We start from the raw sequence: 16,228 nt of genomic DNA on the forward strand, positions 1-16,228 counted from the left end.
AGTTTTGTACGCACTAACATAAAAAATACTATTTATTGACACCACATACATAACACATTTTCTATAGTATGTGTTACAATTTATCTATTCTAAAATACATGGCATGTATATTTCTTTTTTGTTGACGATCATAAGTGTACATTGTGTTACCTAAGTATATGAATAAATGATTTTTAACTTGACTTCGACTTGACTTGTTGTTGAAGTTTTTTTGTGATAAGATACCAGATTTGGTAGTAGTGTTTATTCTGTTATATTCGGGAAAAATTCGAATGAGAAGTGCCTGAACTTCTAGGTTGGTTTTTGCAGACGTGATGATGATTTGTTGTTCTGTACGCATTTCACAATTTCTAAAACTAGTTTATGGTTATAGAATATTTATATATGTTACAACTTATAAATACCTATAGTAATGCCTTTGCACTGACTATTAACAGTTACGCAACTCAAAAAAATACAAATAAAAAACAACAATGAATAATAAATAGAATTTAACAAATAACGCACAAATCTACCTATCTATTTACTTCCAAAATATAAAAATAATGCCAAGAGTTTAGAAATGTTTTGTTTCGTTCCTTAATTTAAATAAAGAACTATTTGTCATAATTTACAACGTTTATAAAATTATTTTACTTAAATATGCAACTGTAAAAATAGTTTTTGACGATTTTTCGGGAACTTCTAGACACCGCGAAATTAAATATTCATTAAGGTGATCTTGAATATGATAAAAAAGCAGATTTATTAACAACTGGTTAACAGGTGTGGTTAAGAAATATTTAGGTTCTACGAAATCCTACATCTCTAAATAAAAATCTGACATCAGGCCTAGTCAATAAAGAAAGTTGACATATCGACATTTAAATTCGCAGATCTTTCGGTCATTCGCGGGTACTCTCAGGTCGTTCACTCTTCACGTCATCAGAGAATAGCAAACAAAAGGTGGAAATACCAGGTTTATTTAATTTGATTACATGGCTTTTTAGGTACCTTTGGATATCATCTAATAGTTGCTAGGTAAAGCTTTATTGTGTATGAAAACAAAAAATAAATAATATTTTATAGTTATTTGAAGATCTTTAGTATGACGTTCAGATAATAGAATTTTTCCCTTCTAATGCAATACTCACGCAAGCTGACAAGGTCTTGGTTAACTTTTGTTCTGAGATGAATCATGTCTCACAAAGTTGGCAAATCATTGTCGTGCAATCAAATTTCGAAATCTGCAGATTTTTTAAAGTCATATAAATTTTCTAAACACAATAAATATTAATTCACTCAGGTAACTAAATAAATAATATATTTAAAATATGAAAATTTTCAAATGTTGAATAGAATTCATATAATCTCTATGTGAGGTGTAGGGTCTCTCTGCATCTTCTACCGCATTTCAAGGGAGTTTTTAGGACTAATATCTGCAGCTGTGCTTCATTATCGGACGTGTTCAAAACAGAACGCAAAATACCATCAGTATCACCTCGACATCCGTCGTTCCACAACTGAGCGTTTCTTAAGGCAGTTTATGTCGCTCATTACCTCTATGTGGCACCTGTTGCTTACTGAAGTATTTCTGAAGCACATAGACTTAGGGTCCTTCAAGAAAAGAGCATACCAATTCCTCGAAAGTCCGGTAACGATCCCGCTGGCATTGAGTGTCCACTTAAGATCGGGTGAGCCACCCCGATTGCCTCCTATTATATTTAAAAATAAATCTCGTCGCATACAATACGCACCAACAAAAAGACTAAAAATATTATTTAATGATAAATTTCTCACGGTTCTTTTAATGTTCTTCCAAATACGGAGACTTCTCAATAACAAAAGACAAATATTTATTTTGTGAAATAGTTCTCTTTGTTTATTTCTATCTTGAGTTTTATTCTTGGGAAAGCTTTTATTACTTATTCGGGCATTGACATTTAGATAGAATCATAATTAAGCGACATAAAGCCAATAAAGATACCGATATTTTATTATGATCTGAGAATAATTTTGGTTCGTTCGGCGTGAGTACAGATTATGACATAGTATTAACTAATCAACATTTAGGCGAAAATAGATTAACAAAGTGGAAAGGACTATCAGGCCCTTTTGCTGACGAGCTGACGGTGGGCTGACGAGCTTAAGGAAGTTGGTGGAGAAGATTGGGAGAAAAATGCTCAAGACAGACAGGGATGGAGCCAATTGAAGGAGGCCTATACTCTTTAAGAGTATAAAAATAATAATAAATATATTATTTATTTATTTTAAGTGTGTGTATATGTTGTAATTTTTATAAGGAATAAATGAGGCTTAATTATTATTATTAAGAAAAAATCAGTAGTCAACTTTGACACGTTACACAAGACAGATCAGTTCACTAATAAGTTAATTCTAACTAAAATCAATATTAACTAGAAAGTTACAAGAATTCACATTTCCAGATTCAATAATACATTCACAAAATTATACTGATGATCAATTTGTCAAACGTCACGCGCCACTCCACTCGCTCAGTTCGTTCAGTGAAAGTAGATCGTCATTCCTCAGTCTTTTACGTGTGTTGTTTACAAGCGCGATAGATATTTTTTACAATAATTGCCTTTTGAATATTGATCGAGGAAGTTTTATAGCGAATTCTTATAAATAGCGTGACATCCGGCACACAGATGACAGTTTATTGAATAAACGGAAGGAACTGATTAGGCACGTGCAGGAGTTTTGTTACTTTGTTTTATCGGAACACCGTAATGCTATTGTTCTGCGTTATGAGAAAACTATTAGTAATACTATTGGAGCTAAGTTTTATATTTTTATTTTTATAAAATAGGGGTAAACGGGCAGGAGGCTCACCTGATGTTAAGTGATACCGCCGCCCATGGACACTCTCAATGCCAGGGGGTTCGCGAGTGCGTTGTCGGCCTTTTAAGAATTTGTACGCTCTTTTCTTGAAGGACCCTAAGTCGCATTGGTTCGGAAATACTTCAGTGGGCAGCTGGTTCCTGGTATATACACATATACAAATTGCTTCTAGTTACAAGATCCCGTTCTTTATTTAATGACAACGTTTGATCGGTTTTCTTTGTAATGGTTACTAGTGCTTACAAATGAGTTACTCCAGCACTTAAAAATATAAATACAGAGGAATTCCTTCGCTAGTTCTTGAAAGACTTGGAAGCGTATCTTGACATTTATGAACCTAATTTCATTTTTCAAACTGAGGTTTATAAGCAATCATGTACAATCAAATATGAATAGAAATGTGACTGACTTTGAATGATGATTGATGAATGACTGAGGCGTGAGTCATCAGTTGAGTTGTGCCCTTAGCAATATTCCAAACCTTCCGTAGCGTCCAAAGGAGCTCCAAGAATTATGGGGTCAATTTGGGAGTAACTGAACGAATGAAGGTGATTCGATCCCACGCTGACCACAACAGCTGAGAAGCACTAGAATGTTAATAATGTATAAAATTTTCGTTTTTACCATGAATTATATTGTAACAATTTGATAATTCTTTAATTATACATTAAATCTTATTTACGTCTACTTGTCCATAACATTTTGATAAGTTGGAGTTTTTGTAAAATTCGGAGGGCTATTGGCGGAATAACAGCAGTTCTCAGAAGTTGCTTTTAAGTAAATTTAAGAGATATTTGGTTTATGAAATAAATATTAGTTAATCTCATAACATTTCAGTTTAAATTACTTTAAATCATACGTCAAGGTAAAGTTCCCCAAACGCCATTACGAACAGGTAATTTATGATCGTTTTTACAAAAACCAATTACCTGGAGTCCGGGATCAGGTTCTGAGGTCGATAAACCCGATTTTCTTGGATTTGTCAAAATTAGGGACCTCCACAAGAACGGGTCTCCTCGGAGGCAACATGTATTTTTTATCAAGTCTCAGGGCGTTAACCCATAAATTTTAACTGGTGTTCGCGACTTGAGTGAAATAAAGGCAAAAAATCCCATATTATTAACCTTTAAATGTGGGATTCTGGGCTCCAAATATGATTTTGTCCCATTCGGTGTCGATACCCTTAGTCCGTGGGGTTCCTAGCGCTACAAAGCTTACGGAAATAGCAAAAGGTTAGTCGACATCATAGAAGACCGAAGAGCTGGCTACGTCGGACAAAGAATTAGTCTAGCTATTCAAAGGGGAAAGGCTGCCAGTAACTTCGGAACCTTGCAACTAAAGGAACTCCTTTTATTAATATAGTTATTATATTTTAAGGTAAGTTATAATTTTTTGTTTTATTCATCTATTTTAGCTGTAGGATTACTTTATAGATGGTTTATATTGTGTGTAAGTCAACTTTAACCTTTTCAAGTCTAAAATAGTTTAAAATAGGACTTACAATATCTGTATACATTAGTAAAATAATTATATGTGAAGACAACTTTAAATTACATACATCTATAATAAGTATTATTTATATATTGTACTTTTGTAATATATTTTAATTATAGAGTAAAATATTCATATGTCAAACCAATATTAAGGGTGGTAACTATATTAATATTCTTAAAAAAATAACCTAAATTATATAATCTAGGTTCATCTAGCTTAAATCTTTATAAAATAAATGGCAATTGAAGATTCGGTTCAATAATTGTCCCCTTGTGCGATCTGAATGCACTGCAACGAAAGCCTTAGAACGGGAGTCGCGAGACGGCGACCTCTCGCCTATGAATATTGGTAGTAGCCAACACCAGTCCTCTCGCAAGTTACGTAACAAGAGAAAACAAGATTCATATCATGTGAATAAGATCCCGTACCACAAGTGACAGGGCGATTAGCAATAAAAAACTTAAGGCTCGATCCAAAATTTTTCGAACAATATTTTTTTCTATTGAACATGGTGCAACGGGCAGGACGCTCACCTGATGTTAAGTGATATCGCCGCCCATGGACACTCTCAATGCTAGCGGGTGTGTTGCCGGCCTTTTAAGAATTGATACACTCTTTTCTTGAATAGTGATAGTGCGCGGCAAAAGTGCCTTACAAAACGCTCAGTTGTTGACGACGGATGTCGACGTGATACGTAATATCTGAGGTTTACATATGTTATTATATTCATTAATCTATCACTTTTTTATATCCGTGGTGGAATTCATTTGTGCAACCTCTGCCCCGAAAGTTGCAAGGGTATGTTGGACACGACCCACACCAGAATCTCTGTTATTCAGAGACTGGGTGAACCACTAAAACTTTCCGAGTAGTTCCTACAAAGCCGCGTAACAAAGGCTTCGAGGACGCCCTCGCATTCTACCGGATCCTCAACGTCATGTTCCGCTCAAAACCCCCGGTGCAGTATACACTACAGGAGGCAGGAGAGGCATTTCTTTCTCTGCTTACTCCGCGTCTTTTAACCCTAGGATTCGTCCTAATGCGCTCCCTATCTTGGTCAGCTGTCTCTTCTGTAGCATTGCTTGCTCACAGAAGGATACCATGGTATACCATTCCCCGTCACTGCCGACCATTAATCTGCCCCTAGAGATAAAATAACCCGAAGACGGAACGTTACGTAAGAAGTGTTTTAACTCCTCGAAACCTAGTGTCAACCATTTTACGTGGGCGACACAATAGTTCGGGAAATGGGGACACAATAGCTAGTGAGGTGCGGCAAATGGAAATTTCGACAGTCGCTTGATTAACCGTAACGAGTGAAATTTTGTATGGGTGCCGCTACCATTGTTGTGCTGTTTCATAATTAGCCAGTTTCATGGTATTTTAATAATTTTGCGTTACTTTAGCTATTTTCGTTTATTAAGTCTTTATATACTTAGTAATACAATTAATGTATGGTGGTGTTGGCTTAGCAGCTTACGGATAATCTCTCGACACAGGTCATGCGTACGATACACGGCAATGTTGATTAATTCAGAAAATGATTAAATACACACAAATTTAAAGTTTATACACTGTATAATGCTTCCTATGTCATTTTCTCCCACGTTAAATCTTATGAATTTATGTGTCTGTCTCTTTTTACTGTTGCTTTTTCGTTCCATCGACTTTTAAACTTTAAATATTTTAGTTTTTTCAAACGTTAAAGATTGATATTAATATGATATTGATATTAATAAGTTATTTACAAAAAAATTAAAGTTAAATTTCTACCAATAATTTCTAAAAATAAAAAATGTGCAATTTACACAGAATTGCACATTATTTATTTATTTATTTGTCCTGTTACAAACAGCTAGAAAGCTGATAATCACCGGCCTATGGACACCTGCAAGCTAGCGGATCTCTCGTCGACCTTTCAAGCAATTGTACGTTTTTTTAAGGACTGCAGAAATACGCTTAAAACAAAGCTAAAAACTTCAAAAGGCAAGAACAGTTTTTTAATAATTAATGTAAATTATATTTAGCTAATTATAATCGTTAAATTTTTAATGCAGTTTCCTTGCAAATTCATTTTGAAAGTCAATAGTATTTTAATGTTCGTATAAAACTTAAACGCTTGTTACCAATTAAGATACTTTCCAGTATATACAATTTAAGTAAAAATATATTTATGACCATAACACGTAAATCTATACAAATTAGTGATACACATGATGTGAAATTATCTAACTATTATTTTACTCCTGTAAAGTATCAACTATAGCTAAAGTATATATATGCTCTGAAGCAATACCCAACAATTTCCACAACCGAGCGTAGGCAGTATTAGCCGCTTTGCCACGTAAGTATTTCAGGAACAATTCGAGTTAACCCTTCAAGAACGTACCAATTCTTAAAATCCCGGCAACGCACTCGCGAGCCGTCTGGCATTGTGATTGTATCACTTAACATCAGATCAACCTCCTATCCGTTTTCCTCCTGTTATATAAAAAAAAACCCTTTACAAACCACTAGCCCTATATCAGCGTATGTCATAGACACACTGTTGTATCTGCTCATAGCTAGACTCTGTTGACAGTTAGATCTGTTGTATGACTATCTATATCTATAATACTATATAACCAACACGGCAACAATGATGACACAGCACTCTCCAGTTAAATAAATGATGCTATGACCTTTGGTTATAACGGTTAAAATTACGAATTTATTTTGTGTATATTAAACGTCCTAGTATAAACCTTTACAGATAGGAGTTTATAATAAAACAAATAATAAATAGCTTAATGAGTAATAAAACAACGCGTATCGTGACCACAATTTGCAAATGAATGCATAGATCGTAGATGCATAATAAAGCAAATATGCACGTCAGGCCATGATTTAATGAAATGTCAGGAATTCTTCTCAGTACACACATAATCAATTACGGAAGATGTCACAAAACCTATCAAATTTTACGTATATAATTTCAGTTAATAGATGGTGTAAATATTCGTTGTGACTCTTTCCTTCTGTCTGGGCCTCAGATTTCTGTATCTGTTTTATGATCTTTTGTCAATCTAATAGGCAAGTTGGTGATCTGCCTCCTGTTCCGTCACACCGTCGACTATTAGTCTTCCGTTTAGATGTTTTCCTTTAGTGTTCAAGCGAATGATAAATGCGCATATAGACAGAAAGTACAATGGTGCCGGGGATCAAAGCTACGAACTCTATCATGAGAGTCGTACGCACTAGACCAATATGGTCAGGAAATATTAAGTATTTGCGTCACACAACAGTTTTTATTATATTTTATTTTAAGCAACAGGTCACGATATATCAAACGATCATAAAAAAATTGGCTGTGGTTAAAGGGTATTTTCGGTCGAAGTTGGATTGGAACCTCTGATGTTTGTAAGTTTCTTTTTTTGTTTATAGAACAAACAGAGGGCAGGAGGCTCACCTGAGGTTAAGTGATACCGCCGCCTATGGATACCATAGACATTAATGCCAGAGGTCTCGCGAGTGCGTTGCCGGCCTTTCAAGACGCTTCTCGCGTAGAAGATATTGGTACGCTATTTTCTTGAAGGATCCTAAGTCAAATTGGTTCAGAAATACTTCAGTCAGCAGCTGGTTCCACATAGTAGTGGTGCGAGGCAGACTCCTTTAAAAATGCTTAGTTGTGGAACGAAGTACGTCGAGGTGATATGGGCGGAATTTCTTATTCTGCCCTAATGATGTCACTTAGCAGCAGGTATTAATCCGAACAAAATAAAAATGTTATACGAGAAATACTCCTAAAAATAATGATACAATATATTATTTGTACGTTACTGTACTATCGGTCACGTTTTATCCAGTTCCGTCTGCGCACAATGAGTTCATCAACATTTTATAAAAGCTTTGTTTTAAGTTGAGTGAATAATAATCTAGCTTCCGCCCCAGGTCCCATATAAAAAACCTAGCACGCAGTCTCGGCCAAGCAGGGCTACATATATTTTTTATATTTTGGAAATAACTAAAGCCTATGGTAGCAAGAATGTTTGCAATGTATATATTGAATTTGAAATGTATAAATAATAATCAAATAAATTTTTAATTGTACTCAATTGTCAATTCATTATAGTTTGCTCCATGTCTAAAAAATCATCTTTACAAAAGCGTTTGAATATGTGTTACTCTTTAATGAAACAGATGTATACGTATTTTGATATAGAGTTCATTTTCAAAACGTCTAATATAAATTGGAAATATTATAATAAACTAAAATACAGCTTTAACAGATTCAAACACGTTTCTAGTATTAATCTGTGTGTTTTTACAATATTGCCCGCCTAACTTAGATTGCTTTCTCATCAGTAGAATTAATAACAGTCGCAAAGATAATTTCGTACAACCTACTTTTCTTTTCCTACCCGGATGTAAAACTCGGAAAAGTAGTATTTCCTATGAATATAGAGCACAATGTAAGTGTTATTTAAGTATAATAATTATTTCTCCCAGTTAAACGTCATTACGTTTAACTGTAACTTTGATTACAGTGAAGTTGATATATTTCTTATTGCTAATTCTTATTTATATATGTGTTTATTTGCTATTTCTGATCTGGATGTTAGATTTTACATATATAGGTATTTGCCAACAAATTATGTGCTAGGCAACCCAAGTCGATATTTACACATTTGTTTTGTGTGATTTGTTAAAGTCAAATTCCCTTAGTTATAATAAGTCAATGGCGCTACAACCTTTTTTTAGGTCTGGGCCTCAGATTTCTGTGTCTGTTTCATGATCATTTGTTAATCGAATAGGCAAGTAGGTGATCAGCCTTCTGTGCTTGGCGCACGCAGTCGACTTTTTGGGTCTAAGACAAGTCGGTTTCCTCACGATGTTTTCCTTCAGCGTTCGAGCTAATGTTAAATGCGCACATAGAAAGAAAATCCATTGGTGCACAGCCTGGGATCGAACCTACGACCTCCGGGATGAGCGTCACACGCTCAAGCCACTAGGCCAACACTGCTCTCAATAATTAGTCTCATTGAATAACTAAAATCATCTACATAAGCGTAACTTGACAAACGCAGACGATTTAACAGGCGCGTTTATAAATATGGGGATAAAGTTTCTATAGATATTTTATAGAATTTGCTAAGGAATTTGTAACTATCATAACACCGTAAAATCATGGGTTCTTAATGTTAGGGGGAGTAGGCTTTTTGACTGAAGTGGAAGAAGTTGCTGCATCTAGGCAAATCCCGCTTCACGAGACTGACAGCCAACCTCCAGAAGGAGACGTATCAAAACTAGAAGAACATAAAACCGAATAATTTATGAACTATTTACATTATACACATATAGAAGAATAACGAGTTTTAATTTGAACCATTATTAAATTAACAGTTTAAAAAACGGATATGTATCATACCGAATCAGTTAACTTTCACACAATGACATTAAAATTAACGAAATGGTTAGATTATAAGTCATAATAAAAACTAGACAACAAATTTCTCTCATAAAAAATGAGAAACGCTAAAATTGAAAGTAACTAGTGAAACAAGTCAGCATCAAAATTTTTAGTTTTAAGTTTATTCAAATTGATATCACACTTTCTTGACCGTGGGGTGATGAGCTTGTACTATCGAAAATAAATGAAGAAAGTAATGAGGAGGATGTATTCATGACAATATTTCAACTAAAAGTGCGTGTCATATTTACAATCATAAATAATAATTATCTTATTATTAGCTCGAATCTAGAGTAGAAAATTTTTTGGTTAAAACTTGAGATATTTGAGGTAATAGTTTAAATAGTATGTTTTTGGTGTTTATTCTCACATCACGATCAGTTCTGGTCACCAGAGTTTATACACCTGAGGAGAGACGCTTCAGTCGATACCGTTATAAAATAATTCTAAAACATTATGTTATCAATTTATCCAACATATTTGAGAAATATAAATCCTTATATACATTAATTAGATCTCTTTATATACATATTCAGTGGATTTCATTTATTACGACCTTGGCTGCAACGACCATTTAGCTATAACGTCGTTAAATCAAACAAACTGATATTTAAAAATATCTACTATTTTTTCAGCGTAATTAATCACGATCAATTATATTATTATAGCAATTACAGCATGTTTTTCTAATTGCCGTTAAATTGTGCAATTTACTGATTCACGTATCAATTTTATGTACGTATCAAGTAATATTACTGCAAATTATTATCAATTATATATTAATTAGTGGCATCCTAATATTTTAAATGTGAAAGTCAGTATAACTATACTGACAGATTTAAAGCTGGTTGTAGCAACGAACGAGATTATTAATTTGACGTGAAATTTAATATTGTGTGGTCTTGCATGTGGATTGATTTTGTTATTCGTTGAGACTGACGCCTTCACCAATGAAGATTTCAGCAAAAATCGAATTGTATCATATACTAATTTGAGTCGGTAAAATATTAATGAATACTTTAGACAAATGAAGATTAATTTGTCGAAGAGAAATGAGTTTGTTGTTATAATAACTCTCGTCTAATAAGATGTTCCAAAGATATAAAAATACAAGGCGGTATAGCGGGTACTAGAGTACCATCATAAAAATGCAAATCTCTGTTACGCTTTCATGATTGAGCGTTATGTTCTGTAGTATGATGACATAATAACATTTAATCAAATTCAACTTGCTTAAAATAGTTTTATGAAAGTATAAAATATACTAGTTAGCATTCGATCGGGACATGAGTCCTGAGAATGCGAGATCAACCCCGTAACTTCTCTTACACGGTAGGAACTACTCGAGTTGTGGGTATTACCACTTAGGCCTTACCACCCAGTCACGTGTTAGACTCTGGTGTAGGTATATCCCCTACTATACGTACCAGGACCATGGTATGCGTAAATGCATTTCCACTTCGTATCACATAAGGTGTCGTTAAACATCGAATTAAAAGGTTCCGACCGATTCAGCCACAGCAATCCCTGTTGAGGCAGGCCATATACGCTACAGATTATACACGGGTAGAGCAGGCACAAGCGCAGTCTCGAGTCCATAATTCTCATTGTTCGCTGGGCCGGAGGTTCCGGTATCGTGAGGTGGAGGGCCGAGGGCTTCTCATGGCTGGACATTTATTTTTTTAAATTTGTAAATACAGAAAATGTTGAATAATAATCAAGTAATTTCTAGTTTCAGTTTTGAGCTCCAATACCAAAATACAAATCTGTCTTTATAATTAGTAGATCGATTTTCCATATATTATCTCAATGAGTATTTATTATATTTTAAATTATTTTTATCCTTGACATTTTACTGTTTATCATCCAATTACAAAATATCAGAAAGGTTTACTTTCAATTCCGCGTATCGGACTGATTTTTGCTTCATGACATTTACGTAATTGTAATTTGTGTTAGTAGGTACTGTTTGTTTGTACGTGATTTTGTCGGGAGTGTGTTAGTTTCACCACATTGTTGAAAACGTGTCATTTCTTAATTTTGTTCTAGAATAGATTGTAGTAAAAATACGTGTTTAAGTATATATTTTGGATATTTATTATGTTTTACGTATGTATTATGGTATTATGGTTTTGTATTTTCCAATACAAAATTAACTTAAATAGCGGTAGAAATGTGGGTAGACTCTGTCTCTGTCCGTCTTATCGACGATCTACCTTCTTATTCTTATAAAATTAAACAGGCCAAGGCCCAAATAAAAATTTTATGTTGCTTGTAATACTCTCTACTCCCAGTAAACTGGCATTGTTTCCAGGGACTTTTTTTCCATCTCTTACATTGTTACTTAAAAGATACATAAATTAAAATCACACTCATGTGTGTTACGCGTCACGCAGATACGCCTCGGCTACATCTATAATATTATTTACAATAATTATGAGCGAGCCGGGCTGCAATTGCTTGCGAGACCCATTTTTTCATTTTTGTTTTCCTCCTTCAGATATTTAATACTTTTTTCGCGGAACCGTTCCAAAAGTTAATATTAAAAATATCAGTCTGCAGGCAAATTTGGCCTGAGTCAGGGGTCATGACCTTTGTAGCATCGAGGTAGGTATCAATTTTAAATATGACGTAACGTAAAAAATATTTATAATTTACTGCCTTCGTGGCTATTCCTGATATTATCCTTTAATAAAATCCATCTTAATAACTAAGCTAACATTTATGTATACGTAAAATAGCTATATATAGACACAATTCGTAACTTTTACGTACAACCATAAATCATTAGGGTTATTTCATGGAAATACTTTGTTGATACATTCGGTTTTGTAATTTTTATAAAAGCTTCGTCACTAAGTAACTTGATAATTGAATTTTCACCTCAAAAAGGAACCTTGCAGTTTCTAGATAAATAATAACTTCTATAGTAGATATTAAGAACAACATAAGCTATTCATAGCGATATGCATATGATCAAGAAAACGAAATCAATAGTCAACTCAAACAGAGCGTTGCTGACCACCTGCTAGTGAAATGGGAAAGTGGAACAGTAATTAATTTACACTACAACTTTAACCTTACACAAATGTTTGTAAGGGTTTTATTTTAACTAAAACGGCATTTTTACTATGTATTAGATTACAAATTTAGTATTGCAGATTTGATGTTTTTTTAATTTCTTAGGGTTATCAAAACATAGTATTTGTTAGATATTTTTACAATACTTACCACCTGTATAGTAAATAGAATGCCTAGATATAAATACCTATAGATACAAAGCCTCTTTATCTATATTATCCATGTATATGTATATATATATCCATGTATATGTATATATATATCCATGTATATGTATATATATCCATGTATATATATATATATATATATATATATAACTTTTTTATCATCCAGATAAGTGTAATTGTATATTTTAAGGCTTGCAGGTTTAATTAGCCATTAAATTCTAATAAACGTTAGGCCAAGGTAAGGATTCTCAGTATTACAGCATTACAATATAATTGCTTAAATTAATAAACTCACTTAGACACTCATTGATCCTTGAAGATTAATTCAACTGGGTTAAAATTGCTATAACGTTAGCAAGGGAAGTTCCAAACCTTCTCTTATCTAATGTACTAAAAATTTGTCTATATTAAATATTTCAAAGCATTTCTTACATTATAGTGAGAAATCCGGTCGACAGGAAAGCACTGGCCGTCACATATAGTATTTTCAATGTCACAAGCACTAAACACTAACGGAACAAGCGAGAAAATATCGGACAATCAACCAGTCCGGTTTAACGAGATAAAATTCAAATTAGCGAATCGCGATGCGTGCGCGCATACAACCTACACAGGTGACGGACGCAAGGTGACTAAAAATTGAAACGGTTTAAGCGACGTTGACGGTTGATTTGATTCGAATTGTGCGTTCTTTTTCTGTTACGTTTTTATGGAATTGTGCGCTGTAATGCATTGGTCGAACGAATGGGATGGTGTGCAGAAATAATGACAGTTACGACCTTTTGTAATGCGGTCAAGTGCCACCTCGATCGCCTTCACATGCAAGTTTTTTTGCGGTACAAGTTTGTTTTTTTTTTAATTTTTGAATGGTGGCTTTACTCGAAGGCTTTGAGTAAAAAAAACACTATAGTTGTTAATAGATTGTTTCGATATTTCAAAGGAATAGGTTCATGTTAATAATCAATGTAATTTTTTTAAATATAATACTACACCTATTATTCAGTTAAATACTATAAATCTAAATAAGTATATGTTATATACTAGTGCTCAGATTTATGTGTCTGATTTATAATTGTTTTTTTTTTCTAATATGCAAGTAGTTGATCAGCCATTTAGGAACAGAAGTGCCTGGCACATCCCGTCGACATTTTTGGTTCTAAGGGTTTCCTCGCGTTTCTTTTCCTTTGTCGTACGAACGAGTGTTACCTGTACAGAAAAATCCAATTCTGGGATCAAACTAACTGCCAACACTGCTTATCTCGCTAGCTAATAGTTGTCACAATATTTTATTTTAATTTCAAGTGACAGATAACGTAAACTTTATTTCAAGTTTCATATCGCAGTTTCATTGAAAGTAAAATTATAATCGTTACTTGACATAGGGTCCAATGTTCCCCAAGTGGAGCAGAGCAGCTCGATCGGTCTTAAGCAGCTCTTTTATCTTCACTCCACGTCATTCCAGCTCCCTTCGCCAGGTCTATTTTGAGCGTCCACGTTTTCTTTTGCCTTGACGATTCCAATCGCGATATTGCTTGGCAGTGATTATGATAATGCGACTTGAAGTCTCCGGAGTGTATCCCACTTTCGTCGTTGTCTTATGCATATAAGGATACCTTAAATTGCAAAAGATGTGATCTATTTCTCTATTCTTTGATGAATATTTAGGCTTTATTTGTAATAAAATATTTTCGTACTTAAGACGAGCACGGCTTTACTTAGCACGATCTATACGATAGTTCTGCCAAGTACATTATATAGTAACTATGTATATAGTATGTCAAAATGATGATGTCAGCTGATGACTTCACGAAACCATTGACACACAATTTGTATAGTTTCTACAAGTTTCTTCTGTTCCAAATACGCCGCGAAGGATTCTGCAGTTTTCTATACAAAAATATTTCGTTACTTTTACGATATTATTTTGCTTTGAAGCAGGGCCGCGCTGACCCCAGGCAGAGCCTGTGTCCGAAACCTATGAAGTGCCTCTTTTCTACAAATCTCCAGTTTTATATACTTAGATTATATTTTTCTAAATGGATAAAACCAATTCGCTTCCGCTTGCTTATTCAGGGAGACGAACGAACTCAGCATGACCATAAATTAAAGACAGATAAACAAAGGCCGGCTACGAACTCGCGAGCCCCCTGGCAAGTGTCCATGGACGGGCGGTATCACTCAACAAGTGAGCCTCTTAATTGTTTTGTTTATTAACAAATAAAAAACGTTAAATTTAACCACAAACGTAAATATTTTCTTGGAAGACGTGTACAATAAGCGAAAACTATGTTTTTTTATTAAAATTTGCGCCTATTGTACACTTATCGATACTTCCCAACAAAAAGTATGGGGAAGCGACCTGCTTCGAAGGATACAACATCAGTGATCTCATATGTACTCTATACTACGTCAAGATCAGTACATCGGCACACAGTGGGATTACATTCGAAAAACATTTTGTGAGTTACGTTATGTTTTTCGTTTTTGAATATTACTAATGGATGATTCATTCATTTTCTCGATCAGGATATATATATATATATATATATATATATAATATCTTATCCTTATATATATAATAAAGACAGGTCATCCTTCATATTAGATATATATATTTATTTCAATACTTATAATAGAAAATCATTAGAGAAAAATGATGAGTTCCATCTCTTTGGGAATTGAGTGTGGATTAACGGCAATTAATGGATTTTGCTAAACGCCGGATCGCTGAGGTCATCTGTCCACATTCCAACAAAACCAGCCAAGCCAACCTTCGGGTTTTTAAACTTTTACGCACTGGTTTTGTGTTAATGCCTTAGAGAACTTAAGTATAAAAATATTTTGGCTTTATTAGTTATAGTGTGTTATAATATATAGTTGCTTCCAATTAAGTTTAAAATATTAAATCGTGTTTTATTATCATGATGTTGCAAACATAATACACCAATTATAAATTATTGGTAAGAATATGGTACAAAAATGTTATGGTGGTACAATGTAAAGTTCGAATATTCTGCCACACATATTACCGTGCAAATGTGTCTTAAAATGTATAATATAAGTTATTACACTATGAGACATATCATCATCACTCATAATTACATTATTAAAAGATATTATTATTTTATCTAATTAATATTAATATCTTAGATTGTTTCACACAAATAATACATTTTTTTCAAAAGTAGTACAA

General features: G+C 33.8%; 1 protein-coding gene across 1 annotated transcript in view; it reads right to left on the reverse strand.

Annotated features, from left to right (window-relative positions):
• Positions 1-13,649, reverse strand: part of LOC123711571 (glutaredoxin domain-containing cysteine-rich protein CG31559-like) — a 57,628-nt gene extending 43,979 nt beyond the window's left edge. Inside the window, exon 1 of the mRNA XM_045664167.1 lies at positions 13,468-13,649. The gene's annotated coding sequence lies outside the window, so the exon portion shown is untranslated. The remainder of the gene's footprint in view (positions 1-13,467) is intronic.
• Between the last annotated feature and the right edge of the window lie 2,579 nt (positions 13,650-16,228).

Source organism: Pieris brassicae, chromosome 1, assembly GCF_905147105.1.
Source record: "Pieris brassicae chromosome 1, ilPieBrab1.1, whole genome shotgun sequence".
NCBI lineage: Eukaryota > Metazoa > Arthropoda > Insecta > Lepidoptera > Pieridae > Pieris > Pieris brassicae.